At 43.5% G+C, this 20,471-nt stretch overlaps 1 pseudogene across 1 annotated transcript in view; it reads right to left on the bottom strand.

The window, feature by feature from the left end:
• Positions 1-20,471, bottom strand: part of LOC148014354 (uncharacterized) — a 109,501-nt pseudogene that overhangs the window by 16,283 nt on the left and 72,747 nt on the right. The gene's annotated exons all lie outside the window — the stretch shown is intronic.

Raw genomic sequence — 20,471 nt, 5'->3', positions numbered from 1 at the left:
TAAGCTTGCTTAGACTTTTAGTGAGAACATCTGCAGGGTTGTCCTGTGCTTTGATCTTGGTCGATGTAATTAGACCATCTTCCAAGATCTATCTGATAAAGTGATATCGCACATTTATATGCTTTGTGCGTCAATAATACATGACATTCTTAGCCAAATACATACACTCTAGCTATCACATCCCAACATTGCAATACCCATAGACATGCCGAGATCCTCTGCAAGTCTGCTCAACCATATTGCTTCCTTAGAAGCTTTAGTAGCTCATACCTCAACCCACCAACTCTCATTTAAAATATTGCGTCTAAAAGCAAGAGCCTTTGAAGACTCTCTCTCACTCCATGTTAGCCATTCCTGGCATGCAATGGTCCATATCAAATTTGGACGGACCCATATCAACCTCTCCAATACAATAAACGTATAAGCAAATTGAGTGGTGGAGGGCTTCAATAGCTCAAGTGTGCTATTGGCTCAAAACATGCTTGTGACAGATGGCCTCTTCTTCACAAATCTTACCATGCTTGTTGCCGTCTTGAAAATGTCATCCACCCAAGATATTTACCCAACATCTTCAATAAGCAAGTCAAGGCAATGGGATGCACATGGAGTCCATACTATGCTAGGAAACTCCTCCTTAAGCATACATCCCATAGACACACAATTGCTTCCATTATCTGTCACCACCTGCACCACATTTTGGACTCCTATGTCCATGATGACCTGTCACATGTGCTCCCAAATGAAAGCTCTTGTGATGGTAAGACTTGAGATAGAGGCATCGATGGCCTTAATGAACATAATGCCTTTACATGAAGACACCAAAACATTGTAAACATTCCTTCGGCGCATATCTGACCATCCATCGCATAATATTGTGCATCCATATTTCACCCATGTCTCCTTCAAGGGCTCCAATTTAGCCTCTATGGATGCTTTCTCATTTCAAAGCTCCCATGTGCGTAATGCATCTGCGAATGGACCTTCCCACTCACACCCTATGCGGCTTACTGCCCTGATTGTCTTCTTCCACTGATGTATAGTCGCCACATTGAAAGGGATAGCACACCGAATAAATAAGCGTGTGAGTCCCCTAGTTGCCTCTATAGTTGCCTGCCTCTAAAGTCCCGTATGGACACTTGCACCATGTAAGGAGCCCTTTTGCCTACCACCACTAAGTGATGGCAACGGGGTCCTTTTTGCACTTGGACCCGATACGGATATGGATGCACTTCTTTTTTATGGGCCACTGGCACCTCCAATTTGGCTAGCGCCACTAGGCCCACTAGCCTCTCTTTGCCCCACTTGTGCTTCATTAGCCCCATGTGGTGTTGATTCATCCTCTTCTAGCTCAATACCCATACGCTTTCGACGCCAAAGATGGAGACTTACTGTTACTTCTGCCGGCACATTTGCGCAAGGCCCGATATCTTTGTTGGGAACGCAAGCCTAGTGGTCTTTCATGCGCGTTATACTCCCCGATTTCTCCAATCCACAATAGTTGCACCGCCACTTCTTTGATCCGCCGCAGCCCTCGTATCCCTTTTAGTAGTCGGGACCTAGCTAATGGATTAAAGGAGGAGGAGAAAAAGAAAGAATAAGAATAAGAATAAAAAGAAGAAGAAGAAGAAGAAGAAGAAGAAGAAGAAGAAAGAAGAAGAAGAAGAAGAAGAAGAAGTCTGAATGAGAAGGAGAAGAAGAAGAGCTTAGAGGAAGAGGAAGAAGAAGGAGAAGAGGAAGAGGAAGAGGAAGAGGAGGTGGGAGGTGGCTGATGCAGGTCCGAGGAGGAGGAGGGCCGTGTCGAGACTCGAGAGCTGCGCGAGCGAACGAAGTGGGGAAAGAGAATCATGAGTGAAATTCGGCGCCACGCGAAACAGGGCCGGGCCGCAAGATCCCGAAACGGCGTGCTCCCGTTACCGTCCTAGTCCGAAACGGCCAGTCTGTTTCGGACTTGCAAAAATGCCGTTTCGGGGTACATAGCAGTGGACAGCATGCACCGCACTCTTTCACATAAAGTCCTATTATATCTTTCAGCCACCCCATTTGAAGAAGGGTTTTAAGGAGTTGTAAGCTCCCTCTTAATTCCAGGCAAGTCACAAAAAGACTTCAACTCAGTAGAGATGTGAACTCATCCCCAATATCAGTTCTCAAGCATTTTCAGCTTTCGACATGTCTAAGTAGTCACAAATGCATGAAAAGTTTTAAAAACAGCAAACACTTCACTTTTCTTTTTCAACAAATAAACCCAAATCTTTCTGGAACAATCATCAATAAAAGAGAAAATATGCAGCACCACCCAACGATTTCACGAGCATACTACATACATCAAAATGCACTAAATCCAAGACATTGGACTTACGAGAGACACCAGAGTAAAAGGAATTTTCCATTTACTTTTCAAATTGACACTCATTACAAAAGTCAAGTTTAGAGTCTTTTCCATCAACCCTCTTCAAAGAGGTAAGGACATCAAGTCCTTTCTAGCTTATATGGCCTAATCCCTTACGCCACAACTCCAACTGACAACCAATTTCAGCAACTACAAGAAACTTGCCATTCAAAGCTCTACAGTGCAAACAATACAAGGTGCCCTTCTTGGTTCCTTTTGCAATCAGCATGGAATACTTTTTCAATTTCCACAAACCACCACTAAACAGTATAGTGTAACCCTACAAGTCAAGCTGACCAACAGATAGTAAACTCTTCTTGATCCCAGGCACGTATCTCACATCTTTCAACACAAGCTCTTGCCCATTATCTAAAGACAAGTGTACAATGCCAATCCCATCAATGCTGCAAGCATGGTTATTTCCAACGTACACTTTTCCATAACTACCTGCATTGAACATAGCAAAACACTCCAAGCAAGGAGTTACATGAAAAGAGGCACCAAAGTCTACAATCCAAGTCTGAGTGACACCATCATCAACTAACAAAAGTGCATCAATCACATCAGCCTTGGTAATCTGCATATCCTGCATGTCATATACAAGGGCCTCATAATCAATTGCACATAATACATCAGCCTCTGTATCCGAAAGCTCCTTTATGACTACACTAGAGGCCACATTCACCTTTTCCTTGCCTTCGGCTGCCTCAGATGCATCTGTCTTATCCTCTTTCTTCTTTTTGTCTCCTGCATTATTTTTTCTCTCTTGTTCCTTTTCACCACAGTGATAGCAAGTAATGTCACTCTTTTCCTTTCCTTTACTCTTGCTTCTATTTCTCTGTCCAGCATTTGCATTTTTCTTTTCAGCCCTGTCTCTTAACATTATAAGCTGAGTTGTTGCCTTCTCCACTAGACATACGTCTAATTTCTTCATTCAACATTGAACCCCTCACACCATCATATGAGAGATTGGGGTTATTACTGAGAGAAACCACCAAGGTCTCCCAGGAATCAGGCAGTGTCTTGATTAGCAAGATCGCCCTCAACTTATCATCAAAATTGAAATTTACATCCTTGAGCTGATTTAAAATGCTAGTAAATGCACTCAAGTGCTCAGCTGCAGGCTTGGACTCATCCAATCCCATATTCACCAACTTGCGCATTAAATGCACCTGATTAACAAGCGTGGTGATCTCATAGGTAGTTTTCAGCTTCTCCCATATTGCATAAACAATATCTAAACCCTTAATGTCTATCAAAATGTCATCAGTGACACCCATCTTTATGTAAGCCACAGCCCTTTTGTTAACTTTGGCCCAATCAGCATCAGACATTTTTGCAAGTTTATCTTCCTACAAAGCATCCTCACAATCCTTTAAGAACAATATGCCATGCATATAGTTTTTCCAAAGGTCAAAGCCATGACCATCAAACTCTTGATGTCTGAACTAGAAGAAGTTGCAGCCATTTTTATTACGAACACAAGAGTAAATGCACTGAACTGTAGAAGCACAAGATGTGCGAGCAAATACACTGTTGTTCTTCCTCAAACAGTAATAAATCTCTGTTGTTTATACATAAACCAGCCACCACACAGGCAAATACTGCAGAAATTTAACAAATTCTACACAAAACCCCAAAATTTCAAATCCAACAGTGCATAAATGTCAGCCAATCTGTCCTTGCTGAGCAAAATTTCATCAAAATTTGAAAAGCCCCAATTTTCCGGGGTCCAATGTCAAGAAATTTTACTTGAAAGAGCAAAATTCCGACAACTTTGGCAAAATCCCCAATTTGATTGAGGTCAACACGCACAATGTCTACAATTTCTCACACGAATGTCACTGCCACGCATAGCTAGAATCAAATCTCGGAAAATCCCCAAATTTTCGGACTCAAATTTGCACGGATGTGAAGACTATACTTCCAATGCGCGAACCACCATTAAGGCAACGGGAAATTCAGATATTAGAGAAATTTCTGATTGAAAATCTGCACACCCCATCGTCACTAGCCTATCATGCCTACTGCCGTCACCATGCTACCCGCTGAACGTCCGACTCCTTGCAGCTGTCGTCTGGTCCCACGCCTACTCGCTGCCTAGTGAGCTGGACCCGACTGGCCTTCTACCTCGAGCTACCTCCACAACCTATCAGCTGCGCATTGGTCTTGGGAAGCGTGTAGAACCTTGGGCTTTGATACCACTTGTTGGAGCTCAGCTGGAGGAGTGAGCAATTGATCGAGGAGGCAGCAAGTAAGTGTGAGAGAGAGAGAGAGAGAGAGAGAGAGAGAGAGAGAGAGAGTCAAAATACGCTCCGATTTGGGTGTACCAACCAATGTGTTGGTACACAAAGAATAAAATGTATTTATACTTAGGGCACGTAAGGGTGCATTCACATGTACACCTAAATAATGCACGTGTACTATACATGGAGGTGAAGAAGGGCCTTTATCCCAACACTTTGCTGCGTTTTGAGATCCATCAAGAGTACAACACACTCCCGCTCAGCACCTTTGCCTCGGTCCTCAAAACACAAGAGTTCGGGGTACAATTCTCATTCTTGCATGGTTTGTTTGTTGCATGAGCATTGTATATTCTATATTCACCCATTCATTTAAATTCCATTGTGATCATTGTACTGTTACACTATTACCCTCACTTAACTGTGTTCTTTTGAGTTTATGCTTTGTCATACACTTTCATTTATATTTCTGCATTAGGATATTTCTTCACATGGTATCAAAAAAAGGTTCTTTTCCACAATACCTCGACCTTTGATCTGAAAGCCCTTTGCAAGAAGCAAGAACAACAAGAGGGCAAGATGACTTCGAACACATCATCATGATGCTACCAAGCCTAGCACATTGAGACTTGCAAGAAGCACGGAAGTTCCACAAGGGATTGATCACCCTTACATGGAAACTAACATGGAATATAAGCCATTTTCTGCTCTACTTTCATTCACTCCCATCTTAGGTACGCATGCTACTACTTCTCAAATTTTTGATTTTACTCCTTTTCCGCAAGATATCGAAAGCGATCATAATGAAGGAACTCTTTATACCAAGTATTGTTGCATTAGCCCTGAGGCGGATAGGTATTTCCAATTGTACTCAAGAAAAGATAAACAAAAATTACACGAATCTATGGTGAGTGCTCCATCTTTTCCTTTAGCTTTTATATCTCATGGTCAATATGATTTTGCTGATTAATCTTTTTCATCATTTGCATTCAATGGACAAAAGTAACCTAACACATTTCCCACAACTCAAATGACAAATTCATTTAATCCCCCACCCGGTAGTTGCAATGCCTCAACCTCCATTAAGTGCACCATACATGTCTTTTCACATTACACTAGGGGGTCCTTCACCCATAGGCATCCCTTTTAGGATCTCATCTTTTCCCCATCCGGGTGGCATCTCCATGATGAAGGTTCATTCTTCCATCCCCACACTTTTCGGTTTTTCACAGCTTGGCAATCCCACCCAACCACCACTGAGTGTGGATAAGTTGGTACCACAATTTGCCTCCATGGCATTACCTAGTGGGCCTTCTGGTCATCTTCTTCTACCCCAGACACCTATTGGACAAGGCTTACATGTCCTAGTGCCTCCACCTCCACCGGCACTTTATGCAGGCATTCATGCTCCAATGCCTCTGCATCAAGTGGCAAATCAGCACCCATTGGACACTCAACCTATTTCTGCCTACCCAAATCCCCTTCTACTTATCCCCCCTCTACCACCTCCTTCCTACTCCACTTATCCGATACCTCATGGTTCTCCCTCCTCCTCAACCAAACATGCCTTTAATGCTAAGGCTCTTTTTAACGAGTCGAACTTCACTATTTGATCAAACTTTACGGGACATACAAGCTACCGAGGAAATACTTCCATTTGGTGCAACAGATGATCTCATAGCCCACCATGCCCACATTCAATGAATTTGAGTGTTAGCTAAGGCATCACGCTCTACTATCCGATCAATTTCATAGTTTAACCTCTACAGAGGAGGCTCTTTTTGCTTCTTCTCAAAAGGGATAGCAAGCGAGGGGTAAATGAAATCAAAATTCCAATCAAAATCAAAAACAAACTCAAATTTTAAATCAAAACCAAACTAGTGAGACCCAAGGAAACTCCCAACCATCTCTAAAACCTAGGTGGCAAAATGTACTAAAGAAAAATTAGTATTCTCAACATTGTCAGAAGAATGGCCATTATGACGACGAGTGTTGATCAAAGGCCATAGGCACAGCACCAAAAGCTAAGACTCCAACCCCTGCCCCTTAGTTAAGTAATCCCCAACAAGGAAGACAAGGTGGTGACAACCCTTAGCATGGGCCGTTATGAGGCCAGACCCACACTACCACCGGTCAGCCATCATAGTCAACAATATTCTTAGCACCAAAGGGCTTGCTTGACTAGTCTGCAGATACCCACATCGTCTCCATAGAGACATTTGAGTATGCGACATTCATCCACATCTATGAGTTGTCTCCTAATGAGATGGCTGCAGAGGTCCACTCATCATAGCCGAGTACTTTAGCTACTCCTTGCATTGTGGACAGTGGAGCTACTCATCATATGACCCCCATTGCAAACATTTCCCTTTCTCAAGCCCCTGCAGTCGAGCATGTCCAAGTTGGAAACAACTCCTCAGTCACAATTCAAGCTCATAGTTGCGTTAGATTTTCCACTAACCAGGGCCCGGATCGTGCTACGCTAGATAATGTATACTACGTCTCCCAACTAGGGTGAACTTGTTATCTATTCAGCAACTTTGCCAATTGGAACGAGTAGTCTACTTCACAGCGAGCACAATCAAGGTCCTTAACTCTCAGACTAGTTTAGTAATTGCTCATTGTGAGGCACAACCTAGTGGCCTATGCCACATGACATAGTTTCTTTCCGAGCCAACAACCAAGGGCTCTAAGTTCCACCGCTTCCAAGATTTAGCCACTATATGAGAGCCTACAAGTACTGAGCATCTTTGACATTTTCACTTAGGGCATTACATATACGAGTTGTCATCTCGACAAATGGTTGATGGCATTCCCTATCTAAAGCTTTGGCGGGATGTCTATAAAGCTTCTCTGCGTGGGAAACAACACCGTGCCCCGTTTTCTCGATCATCTACACATAGAGTTAAGACGCCTCTTAGATTAATTCATATTGATCTTTGTGTGAAGACATCCACCGTTGCCTTAAACCGCACATTGTACTTCTTTCTAATTGTGCATAATCACTCTCGTTACATGTGGGTGTACTTTCTCAAGCATAAGTCCAATGCCTTCACATATTTTTCTATTTAGATATTGCTGGTGCATAACCAAAGCAGTCATCATAAAGGATACATAAGGAGTGACAGTGGAGGCAAGTTCACCTCCCACAAGTTTTTCAAGTTTCTATAGGAGCATGGAATTTTACACCAATTCACCTCTACCAACTCCCCCTCACAGAATGGAGTGGTAGAGCATAGAAACCGGACCATCGTGAACATGGCACACTATGTTGTTTGTAGCAAAGATTCTTGAGCGCCTTTGGTTTGAGGTTGTTAACACTTCAGTGTTCATTCTCAACTCATGCCCAACTTCGGCTATTCCTCAAAAAACTCTGTATGAGGCATTTTTTGGCTCTCGGCATATAGTTTCCCAGTTTAGAGTCTTTGGGAGTCATGCTTACATGCACACTCCTAATGACAAAATAAGCAAGCTCACTCCTCGAGTTGATCTTTTGATTTTTGTAGGATACTCCTCTAAAACAAAAGCTTGTCATCTATTCTATCCTTGGACAAACAAAGTGATCATTATGAGACATGTGTTTGTTGAGAGGGATATTGCGCAACCTTCTACACCAGATTTTGTGCCCTTTTCTTACATTGTTTCTACTGAGATAGTGCCTTTTGAGCCGGGTCTACTACCCACTCCTTACCCACCCATAGATTCTTCACCTCCGCAGCCCCCTCTGTGAGACCCATTACCTCACTTGTACCAAAAAATCATCCAGGATTTGAGGATTCTTCCATTGGATTCCACACTAGAGAGCCCTAGAAGATCTACCCTTGGTTTGCACCTCACGCTTCAGTTGCATCAATGTTTAAAACTGATTATATTGCATATTCTAAGCCAGATAATTAGCACGAGACCCTTCAAAACTCCCAATGGCAAGAGGCCATGGAAAAGGAGCTAGAGAGTATTGATTGAAATGAGACTTGAACCTCGGTGGATCGTCAGAGCCAGAAGAAGGTCATCGAGACAAAGTGAATTTTTAGGACTAAGCTAAAACCTGATGGTACTTAAGACAAGTACAAGGCTCACCTTGTGGTGCAAGGGTTTCGATAGAAGCAAGGTGTTGACTATAAAGAGACCATTGCTTCTACTACACGGTTTACCTCATTTCATCTATTAGTTACACTATCTGCTCACCATGGTTGGCCAATCTATCAAATGACCATCAAAAGCAGCTTTGTAAACCGTTATTTGAAAGACGAAGTCTATGTGGAGCAGATTTCCAATTTTTCTTCTACTAACTATAAAGATAAGGTCTTTCACTTGTGGAAAGCTCTTTATGAGCTGAAACAACCACCACGGTCTTGGTTCCAGAGGATAAATAATTTTCTTAAGACTCACGAATACCATTCTGTCCATGCTACTTTAGAGGGCGTCATCTATGTCCAGCTATATATAGAAGATTTACTTATTACCAGCTCTGAGTCTGTTGCCATTGCAAAGAGAAAGGCCCAACTTTGTTTACTTTTGAGATGACAGACCTTAGATTGTTGTCTTATTTTTTGGGAATGGAGATAGTTCGATCTAGGGGTACTATTTTTGTATTACAATAGAAGTATGCGCTTTAGTCAATGGAACAATATTGCATGAATCAAACATGGCTTGTGGACATGCCTCTTGATCCCACTATCCATCCTTCTAAGGATAACCTCTGTAAGCCCTTCGACAAGCACGCCTCTAAGTCTATAGTAGGGAAACTTCTCTGGTTGATTCAGACTAGGCTAGATTTAGCTTACTCAATTAGTTTTCTTAGTCAGTATTTCACTACATATAGGATGTCACATTGGATTGCATATTTAAGTATTTTGAGATATTAACGGTGTACCTATTATTGTAGCCTACCTAACTTACGGATCTAGTTTATGTTTGCAAGAGTATACCGACTCTGACTTGGCAAGAGATCCTAACAACTAGCGTTTTCATGGTGGCTCTTTCTTTACCTTGGGCATGGCATCTATGGCTTGGACTAGCCATAAGAAAAGACAATAGCGATTTCCATAGCGCACGCCGAGTATCGGGCTCTTTTTGATGGTACCACTCAGGCCATCTTTTAAAAAAGCTTACTAGCAACTTTACACTTTCCATGCAACTCACCCACCGTTGTCTACTACAACAACCAAAGTGTCATTGCTCTTGCGGGCAATCTAATCATTACATGACAGATATGGCATGAGAGGGTCCACCTCCACTTCACTAAAGAGTAGGTTGAGCTACGCACCATACACCTAGAGTTTGCACCTTCATCCGATAACCTTGCAAACATATTGACCAAGGCGGTCAATCAGCCGATGTTGCAATATATTCTACCCAGGATCGACTTGGGTACGCCCTCCCCTACTACTTCAAATTGACAAGGACAGGTTGATTTCCTCTAGCTTTTCCTTCTAGTTTGAGAGGCAGCGGCTTCTTTTCTTGGTCGTGACAGGATGTTGTTTATAGTTTCCTTTTTAGACTTTATGTATATAGTATTTTATATCTTCATCCCTATCATCAAGATGACGTGATTGTAAAAAGACACTTGTGTGAGAAGAAGGCAGGATCGAAGCTCAGCACAGAAACTCAGTAGATAGTGTGAGAGTGAAGCACGACACCCAATGCAATAGACTGAAGAGTACTAACTAAAAGTACAAGGTACAACCCTTAAACCTTAGGATTGTAGTGGGTGTTCACACCCGAACACGGTAAGCGCCCGTAAGCGTGTGTCATAAGCACATACAAAATAATACCATAAGTCTGGGGGAAAAACCTCTCCTACCGAAAGGAAAAAGTGTCCAAGTGTCCTACTAATCACCGACACTCCTATGTGAGCATGGGCATAAGTGAAATACCCAACAAACCCCCCTGGAGTGAAGGGTGATCAAGAGTACAAGGATCATCTGCCACCAAAGGAGATCAAATTTAAAGCATTGCGAAATGCTTCAAATTTGTCACGAGGAAGAGCCTTGGTCAAGATGTCTGTCACATTACCAGTGGTAGGACAATAGAAAAGGCTGATATCACTTGCATATAGCCTCTCTTTAACAAAGTGATAGTGTATCTCAATGTGTTTCATGCATACATGAAACACAAGATTCCGTGCAACTACAATGGCACTCTAACTGTCAGTAAACAAGGGAGTAGACTCTGTAACAGATACATCTAGATCAGCTAGCAAGCGTCTAATCTATACGCATTCAATTGTGGTAGTGAAAGCTGCCTTATATTCAGCTTCATATAACCATGTGGCAACAATGGACTATTTCTTGCTAAGCCAAGATATGCAAGACGAGCCAAGAAAGAAACAATTGCCACTGGTGGAGTGCCGTGAATCATAATCACCAGCCCAATCAAAATCATTGTAAGCATGTAACTCCAATGGTCCCCCCTTGGCATAAAGCAGTCCAAGAGATCTTGTATCCAGCAAGTAATGAAAGACACACTTAACAGCTTGACAATGTGGCATGCGTGGCTGATGCATATATCTACTCAGGGCTGAACCTGCAAGCTATATGTCCAGCCTAGTGTTGCATAAGTAAATAAGACATCCAAGTGCTGTAGCATATGTGTGTATATCAAACAAAGCATTGTCATCATGTTTGATCCAATGGCTTTCTTCCCAAAGGGCAAAGACACTAAATCCCATGTTTGATTCTTAGTAATAGAATCCAATTGCTACCATAACAAACTCCATGGTATGTGCAGTATCATGCATACGAGCTTCCCTTCTAGTACGACCAGCCCTGGGTGCATCCAGATGACTATCTTTCATAGTCTATAAATACCATCTAGGCATTTGTCTTGCCTCCTGATTGTGCATAAGCTCTTGCTAAATTTCAATTTCAGCACTTTGCTGAATATTCAAATAAGCCAATGGCTGATTTTCGGCATTTTCCAAAGGAGCAGTTGGCTGAACATTGAGTTCACTTGCTAAAAATCCAATTGAATCACAAAATGTAATGGGCAGCAGCCCTTCAAATACATCACGGGCAGCCTGATATGTGTCTAAACCAGCCAGGGACAATTCTGATTTTTCATCACATAGTACATCCCTACTGACAAACACCTTTTCAGAAACAGGATCATAGAGTCTGTAGCCTTTGCTTTCACTACTATAGCCCACTAAAATGCATTTGACAGCCTTGTTATCCAACTTTTTATTGAGTACCTATGGAATGTGTCCATATGCAAGACACCCAAAGGTACGAAAGTGTCCAATAGAAGGTTTCCGGCTGTTCCAAGCCTCAAAAGTGTAATTTTCTTCAAAGCTTTGGTGGGGCATCTGCTCAAAACATGGCAAGCACACATTACGGCTTCCATCCAAAAACCAAGGCAAAATCTTTGTCTTCAGCATACATCCAACTATCTCCATGAGTGACCGATTCTTCCTCTGTACAACCCCATTTTGATGTGGAGTATAAGCAATAGTGTACTGATGGACAATGCCCTTTTGCTTCAAAAAAAAATTCAGCATAGAGGACATGTATTCCCCCCTCCGTCCAAATAGAGAGTTTAAATTTTACAACTAGACCGGTTTTCAACAAGTGTAATAAAAGCCAAAAATGCATCATACACTTCTAACTTTTTGACCAAAGAGTAGACCTAGCAAAATCGAGTAAAGTCATCAATAAAAGTCACAAAATAGTAACATCCTCCCAATGACTTTGTTTGCATAGGCCCACATACATCAGAATGCACTAACTGCAATCTGGCTGTTGCTCTAAAAGCAACATCACGGGGAAACGAAAAATGATGCATTTTTCCCAAATACATCCTTCGCACAAGTGCTCCAGAGGTCTCTCCAAGAGAGGTAATCCATCTAGCATATGTGTACCTTGTAAGAGCATCAAGCTGCCAAAGTTCACATGCCCCATCTTAGCATGCCATAACTCTGCATGTATCATAGCAAGAGTAAGAGTGGATGCCAAGTATGTTGACTGATCAACTGAAAGAGCATCCAGCTCGTATAACCCATTGTTGAGCTAAAATATGCATTACTTACTAATTAGCATCTTAAACGGTCCCAAAACACACTAAAAAATGCTCTTTTAGAGTAAAACCCTAAAATGGGAAGCGGTTCAAGAGAGTTCAGTGGAAAACCTAAAACAAGGAGCGGTTTGAGAGAGTTCAGTGGAATCCCTCATTTTTGGGGCGCCCTTCCACATCTATAAATAGATAGGATGCCCCCATTCAGCCTCATTCCGTCTATGCACATTTCTCACTCCACGTGCAGATTTCAGCCATCCGTCTCCTCCCACGTTGCTGTCCAACCCTTGAGACTGCTGCCACTCCATCCGTGTCTGCTCTTGTTGTTGGCGCCTTCATCCATGCTGACGTCATCTATTGGCGACATCATGATCTGCAGCGATCTGATCATCTAGTCATCGCCAACCACATCAGACATTGTTTCAGCCTGCTGTTTACAACAGACTGTGTGCAGTTTCCAGCCTCCGATCAGTGGTACACTGCTGCATTTACTGGTTTCCAGCCTCCACGCTGTTGTGTTTTGGTGACCAGTTTGCTGCCATTCACTATTCAGCACTCCTACAGTCTGACCAGTGGTCACAAACTTGGGATCCATCTCCGGTGAACATCACACTCTGACATTGCTCTGCCCTTGAGCACACTGTACACTCTTACATTTTTTTACAGCATTCATTCACTTCACAGTTGTGTTCTCTCTCTCCCTTCTTCTGTTTGTGTTTAAGATTCTGTGTTTGAGCTTTGAGTTTTGCATTTAGGGTTTGAGTATTGCCCTCTGTATCTGTATCTATCTCTTTGTGTTTCTGTCGTGGTCGTACACTCTGTGTATCCTCAGTGCAAACCCTAGCAGTTTTCTTCACATGGTGTCAGAGCCGATGCTCTTGTAAAGAGTATCCTACGGATATGGTCGAGAGCTAGTCTTTGTGCCTGGCACACAATACAACTCGTAACCAAATCACAATGTCCCAGACAATTTCTTCTCCAGTTCCTAGGGTGTCTTATCAAGCTTCTTCATCATTGGAGGCCCTGAGACAGCATTATGGACTCGATGAGGAGGACGACACTCCACCTTCACCAGATTTCACTAACATGACAGAGAAGGACTTTGAGAAGTACTATCGCAACAAATACGGTGATGTTTACACCCCCTCTACCAGTTTTGCTACCACATTCGAACCGGTTGGTGAGATTGGCCACCTCTCTGATCATGGAGGACATAGGGCATTCGAAACATCTAGCGATCCATCTCCATCATCTCAGCCAAGTCTAATGTCAGGTTTGTACAATTCTTTTGTATTGCATGAATCAAAAACCCTCGCATGTTTCTTCTTTTGAGCTACACGATACGGATGGCTTTGCGTATGTGAACTTCAATAGACGGGCTCGGAAGCAGACAAAATTCAGGTACATCTACAGCTTTTGTTTCATTTGAGCATATCACACACTTCTCACTTCCCTCCCATCCCACCCTCTTCTATATCACACCTTGATCACCTCTCATCATCTTTCCAAAACCTTGGATTACACTCCACATTTGCATCACACCCCCTGGGGGTTGGATCTTCCATCTCCGCTCCTACCACCTTTTCCTTCTTCACCCCATTCTCTACCTCTTTGCACCATCGTACTTCGTTAGGGGAAATGCCACCCTTTAACACTGCCTCTCACCTTTCAACAAATGAGCACACCCATAACTCATGGGTCAACTGTGATGGGCATCCCCCTCACTATCCCCAGCTTCACACCTCCCATGACCACTCATATGCAAGGGTTTCCATCCTTAGCTTATGGTGCGTCTTCACACTCTCCTTGGGTTAAACCTACGCAGAGATTCCCATCTTCTACTCCCCGTGTTCCCATCCCACCTCCTTGGGTTCCTCATATGGCTACCATGCCCATGCCTAGTCAGCCCATTTGGAATTCCCATCTTCCGCTCCCCATGTTCCCATCCCACCTCCTTGGGTTCCTCATATGGCTACCATGCCCGTGCCTAGTCAGCCCATGCCTACCTATGGATCCACCTTGTACACACCTATATGCCTGATGGGCACTCTAGGGTCCATTCCCAAGTGTACTCCACTCCCCCATCCTACCCCCACTACACTTTTTCACAATATCCATCTCGGAGCACTAACACTCCTGTTGCAACAGCCAAGAATGCCTTCACAAATAAGACACGTTTTAATGGGTCAAATTTCACCACTTCGTCTAATTTCATGCAACAAGTGCTTGAGTCTTATAGTCTTTGGGACCTCGTCCTTGGTCTAGAGCCTATGCCGGCTCTCGACTAGCTCACCCTGACTCAAGGTTGTCTTTGTACGTAGTACAAACTAATCCGTACGATACGTATCCGTACCATTTAGTACGAAAAAATGGGCACTTTTTGGCCACTCTACTTTAAGTCTACAACTTTCTTTTTTTCTTTCTCATTTCTTTTTTTTTTCTTCTTTCTTTCTTATTTCTCCTCCAACTCTCTCTCTCTCTCTCTCTCTCTCTCTCTCTCTCTCTCTCTCTCTCTCTCTCTCTCTCTCGTTGCACTAGTACCACGTACAAAATGTTTGATACTATACCATATTTTAGGTACCGTACCTTACGTATTAGTACCATAAGGTACCAACTTAATGGATGTATCTTTCCCATTCGAACTCCACTTTGGAACGAGCTAAATGCTCCTTATATTAATATGATTGTCCCATGAGATTAGGTTATTTGAGATTCAAACAATTTCTCTCAACCTTCTCTCTCTCAAGCCCACACTTCTCTTATTTGTATGATCATGCATGTATGATGTATCCACTACCATCTATGTAGTTATAAGTTGTAGGTAGCAATAGCGCATATTGCGCATTCCGCATTAGGTTTTGGCATGTTACCCTCAAGTACTCATCTTATATACTGTAATATCATTGCTATTTAGACTTGAAATATCTATTCTATTATCTTTTGCCCAAAATAATCATGTTATTTTTTTAGTCGTACTAATATAGTACCGTACCTTATAAAATCTTAAGGTACCATTTAGTACCGTATTTTATCGTACCGTATCGTATCGTACCTTTCGTACCTGAAAACTATGCCCTAACTACATTCGTCAATGGAGAGCCCGCAATGGCACAGCCAATATTAAGCGGATGCAGAGGTTGCTTCCTGAGTTTCACTCTCAGTTGCAGCACTTCCCGCTCGTTTCAGAGCGTTGGAGTCACCTTCTCGACTGCTATGCGGCTCATGATCGTACTTGGCACATCAATCTCAACTTTGAGCTTCAAGAGTTCTCTACTAAGGAAGAGAATGATCTGAAAGTCAAGTTGGCTGAATATAGGCGGTTACTTGCCAAGTTCGCCACTATTGGCTCTCCAAAGTCAAATAACACTCGGGTTACATTCTTCTTGAATAAGTTGCTCGCAAAGTACTTCAATTTCATTCAACATGTCATCTCCTAACCTCGATTGCCAACCTTCTACGAGTTTGAGTGCCAATTCTTGCATTACACAGGCTGCATGATCAAGTCAACAAAAAATCCTCATCCCAACCTTATTCAGAGCAGAGGGGGTTGGTTGCATCTTCTTCAATAGGAAAAACCACCAGTGGCAAGAACTCGCAAGATGCGAAGGCAAGCCAATCCAAGGGTGACTCCTCTTCCTCAGATGGAACCAAAGATTCTAGACCTATCTGTTAGCAACTCCCTAAGAAACACCGGTTTTGCACACATGCCATAGAGCAGGCCATGTCGACAAGGAGTGTCGCTCCAAGGCCCAAGGTCTTCCACCTATAAAGCCTCAGCAGACCGCTACGACTACACAGTCCAGCGGGGCTACACCTTCCACTCCTGCTTCGTCTGCTCCTTCAGCACCCGTTGTTACTACTGGACATGTGGCTCGAGTACAGCCTCAACAGCCCATCTCTTTTACTATCCCTGAGGGACTGGCTGATTGGTCTACAAGTTCCCATCCCGTTGCACTTCATGCATCTATCTCACCTTCCTCCCCACCTCGCCAGGCGTTTCCTTGGCAACGCCTTGCTACTGGACGTATGCAATGGTGGCCACCTTCTTAGAGTAGCATGTCTCTAGGTCCTTTCAGATACCCTAGGTCAGTCTAGCATTCATTTTTCACACTCTTAGAGTCGAGCCCATGGGATTCATTGTCCTTAGCTTTTTCATTCTTTCGACTTCCGCCGCATTTACTCACACACATACACATTCATTGCATTTATTTTGAGTTAGATTTTCATTCTATTATATTTTGCTTTGGAGCATCTCACTACTAACCTATGTATTTGAAGATTCTCGTCTCTTTTGCAGGGTTTTGTATTTCAATGTCGGGCTAGCTTGCAGATTACTTTGGTCCTACCTGGGCTAGAGGTGTGGGGATACGCACCATTCCTTTCTTGGTTTCATCATCCTAGGAGTGCTTGCTCTTCTTCTAGCATGGCGGTTTCCCCTCCCGAGGCGGATCGTGCAGTATCTCTCTCGATGCTATCATGGCGGTGCCTTCTACCTTGCTCTTCTAGCGGGGTGCTTCATCCACTTCCTCTTCTTTCATTCCTTATGGTTCTCGGCACCATCCAAAGACCGACACCAGGCTCCTCTTCCTTCTTCGGCATCTACATCCGGATTGAGAGGGGGTTCCTACCCTTCTTGGTATTCTACAAGCTTCAGCACTTTGTCTTCGACATCGGCTTCTTCCCCTCCTTGTACCTTACCCTTTGCATTGCATGATTTCATCATCTTTGTACTAGGGCACTTGGGCAAGTGAACAATTTTCCCATAAGAGACACTATCCAAGTGGCACCTGCTGCACCTACTACATGAGCATTCTTCAACATGTAACATACTTTGCATCTCATTGTGTAGAGCACCACTTGAGTGGATCCTAAGCCGTTTTCATTGACAATTGTTGTTACCACACCACCATCCTCCATCACATGGATACCTCATCACCTATTTTTCCTCATTATCCACACCCTGTGTGGATGGGTTCGCTTGTACTGTTTTGTGATGTGTTGGATGTACCCTCCCTACTGCCGTATTCTGGGTCACTATTACTCAATCGGCCGCATCCCATAAAATTTACCTTACTTATTCCCAAAAAAAAAAAAAAGTTCCATGTAGTTCCATTCGCCTTTGTAGGGATTGGTAGGCCACTAGGCAGCCGATGTGCACCCTTTGTCTGATGCCCTGTCCTCTCTGGGGTGACTACTTGGATTTCCTTGGTAAGATAACCATCGCCTCTCTAGTCTTAAGAGGCCACTCGGCAGCCAATATACACCCTTTGTCCAATGCCCTAGCTGCTTTGGGGTGGGACGCCCTAAGGTAAATCCTAAGGTAAATAAACTTCACAGTGGTTGGCCTAGCCTTTCGGCTCAATTTTGGGCTTGAGAGGGGGTGTTGAGCTAAAATATGCATTACTTGCTGATTAGCATCTTAAACAGTCCCAAAACACACTAAAAAATGCTCTTTTAGAGTAAAATCCTACTACGAGGAGCAGTTCGAGAGAGTTCAATGGAAACCCTAATTTTTGGGGCGCCCTTCTACATCTATAAATAGACAAGCTGCCCTCATTCAACCTCATTCCGTCTATGCAAGTTTCTCACTCCACATGCAGATTTTAGCCATCAGGCTCCTTCCACGTGGCTGGCCAGCCCTCGAGACTACTACCACTCCATCTATGTTTACTCCTGCTGCTGGCGCCTTCATCCATGCTGACGTCAACAGCTGGCGACATCACCATCTGCTGCAATCTGATCATCCAGTCATCGCCAGCCATATCAAACACTGTTTTAGCCTACTGTTCACAACAAACTGTGCGTAGTTTCCAGCCTCCGATCAGCGGTACATTGCTGTGTTTACCAGTTTCCAACCTCCAGACTGTTGCGTTTTGGTGACCAGCCTGCTGCCATTCACTATTCAGCACTCTTGCACTCTGACTGGTGGTCACAGACTTCGGATCCGTCTCCGATGGACGTCACACTCCGACATTGCTTTGCCCTTGAGCACACTGTACACTCTTACATTCATTTACAGCATTCATTCACTTCAGAGTTGAGTTCTCTCTATCCCTTCTTCTATTTATGTTTGAGTTTCTATGTTTAATTTTTGAGTTTTGCGTTTAGGGTTTGAGTTTTTCCCTTTGTGTCTATGTCTGTGTCTGTCTCTTTATGTTTCTGTCGTGGTCGTACACTCTGTGTGTCCTCAGTGCAAACCCTAGCAGTTTCCTTCACACCCATGACATAAAGTGCCTGTCAAGACCAAAGTCATGTGTTCTTTGTCTCTCACTATGCATCTGTCATCATGAAATGTGACCTGCAATCCACAACGTGCCAAAGAAGAAATAGAGAGCACATTCTTCTTTGTGCCTAGCACAAATAAAGCATCCTGTAGGCAGAGAATAGAGCCGTCAATGGCTGTGAGCACAATCTCCCCAATACCTCTAATAGGGTATGATGCATTGTTGGCACATTGTCCAGCACATTGTCCAGACTTGCCAACTGGAGCTGCACCAACAGAAGCAAATAAGTCTCTACGAGATGTAATGTGCCTAGAAGCACCACTATCAAAAAACCAAGTGTCTGCATCCTTAGCAGAGCTAAATGCTCGATCAGCCCAAGAAGTGTCATAACTGCATGTGTAAAAGCAATAGTCCCTGTTTGCAACAAAGAGCCATCAATGGCTGTGAGCACAATCTCCCCAATACCTCTAATAGGGTATGATGCATTGTTGACACACTATTCAGACTTGCCAACTGGAGCTGCACTAACAGAAGCAAATAAGTCTCTGCGAGATGTAATATGCCTAGAAGCACCACTGTCAAAAAACCAAGTGCCTGGGTCCTTCTGGAGGAGTAGCTGGAGCCACAACTCCAGGTCTAGCTTCTTCTCCACTGACATAATCCCAAAGATTTTTTCCCACAAGTACATTCTTCATCATGAAGGACCAAAGTGAATAGTTATTTCCATCCAATCTGTCCTCCTTGGATACATAGGTGAAGACATCTCCTCCCTGATTTGCCATGATTATCAATTACCAAAAAAGGCAAAAGAGCAATGTCGAAGCGGAACCGAACTGGAAATCTGAAAATTCCCAGAAATTGCAGGAAATAACTTTCTGCAATTAGTGTATAGAGGTGCACTCTGTCAAAACTATCTGTAATACATGCAATCCAAGGTGCAACCAGTGTTCAGCAACACTGTACCAGCAAAATCCCCAAATTTTCTTGCTTCAGATCTGTTCAAAACAGTCTTTCAGTGACTGTAACTGCAGTACGTATGCCAATGTCCTCAGAAAACATAAAAGCCCCAAAAAATTTTATAAATGTGCCCAAAAAATTTGCATCCAATGTGTCCCAGACACGTTTCCTGAATTCTGTGCCTGCTGTGTAGGAACCCCTCCTTCCAGAAATTTATTCTGGAGAATAAAAGGATAAAAAATTTTGAAAAAAAAATACCTCTTTGATGGGGGGCTGTCGCTGACGACAGGCAAGTGTCACAGGGGGTGACGTGGCTAACGTGAGGACTATTGGGTGGGCTGGACGTCGGAGGCTAGTGGGCATCAAAACTGCTGTGAGCTGGCATGGTCTGACAGGAACGGCGCAGCACGCAAGGGCAGGGCGCTGGTCGAGATGAGCGCAACACAAAAGGCGGGTACAGGCGGCACTGCAGACGCAGGTACAGGCGGCGCTTCAGATGTGGGTACTGTCACTGACGATAGGCAGGTATAGGAGGCGGGTATAGGCGCCACTATGTACTTTTGATGGGTGTAGCGACTCATGTTGACGGGCGTAGCAACTGCAAGCAGGCGTTGTGGCTGTTGTTGATGGGTGGAGCGACTAACGTACGTC

This window comes from Lygodium microphyllum, chromosome 25 (genome assembly GCF_053477565.2).
Source record: "Lygodium microphyllum isolate KBCC chromosome 25, Lygodium_microphyllum_v1.1.10, whole genome shotgun sequence".
Taxonomy (NCBI): domain Eukaryota; kingdom Viridiplantae; phylum Streptophyta; class Polypodiopsida; order Schizaeales; family Lygodiaceae; genus Lygodium; species Lygodium microphyllum.
This window is presented reverse-complemented; position numbering and strand designations above follow the sequence as displayed.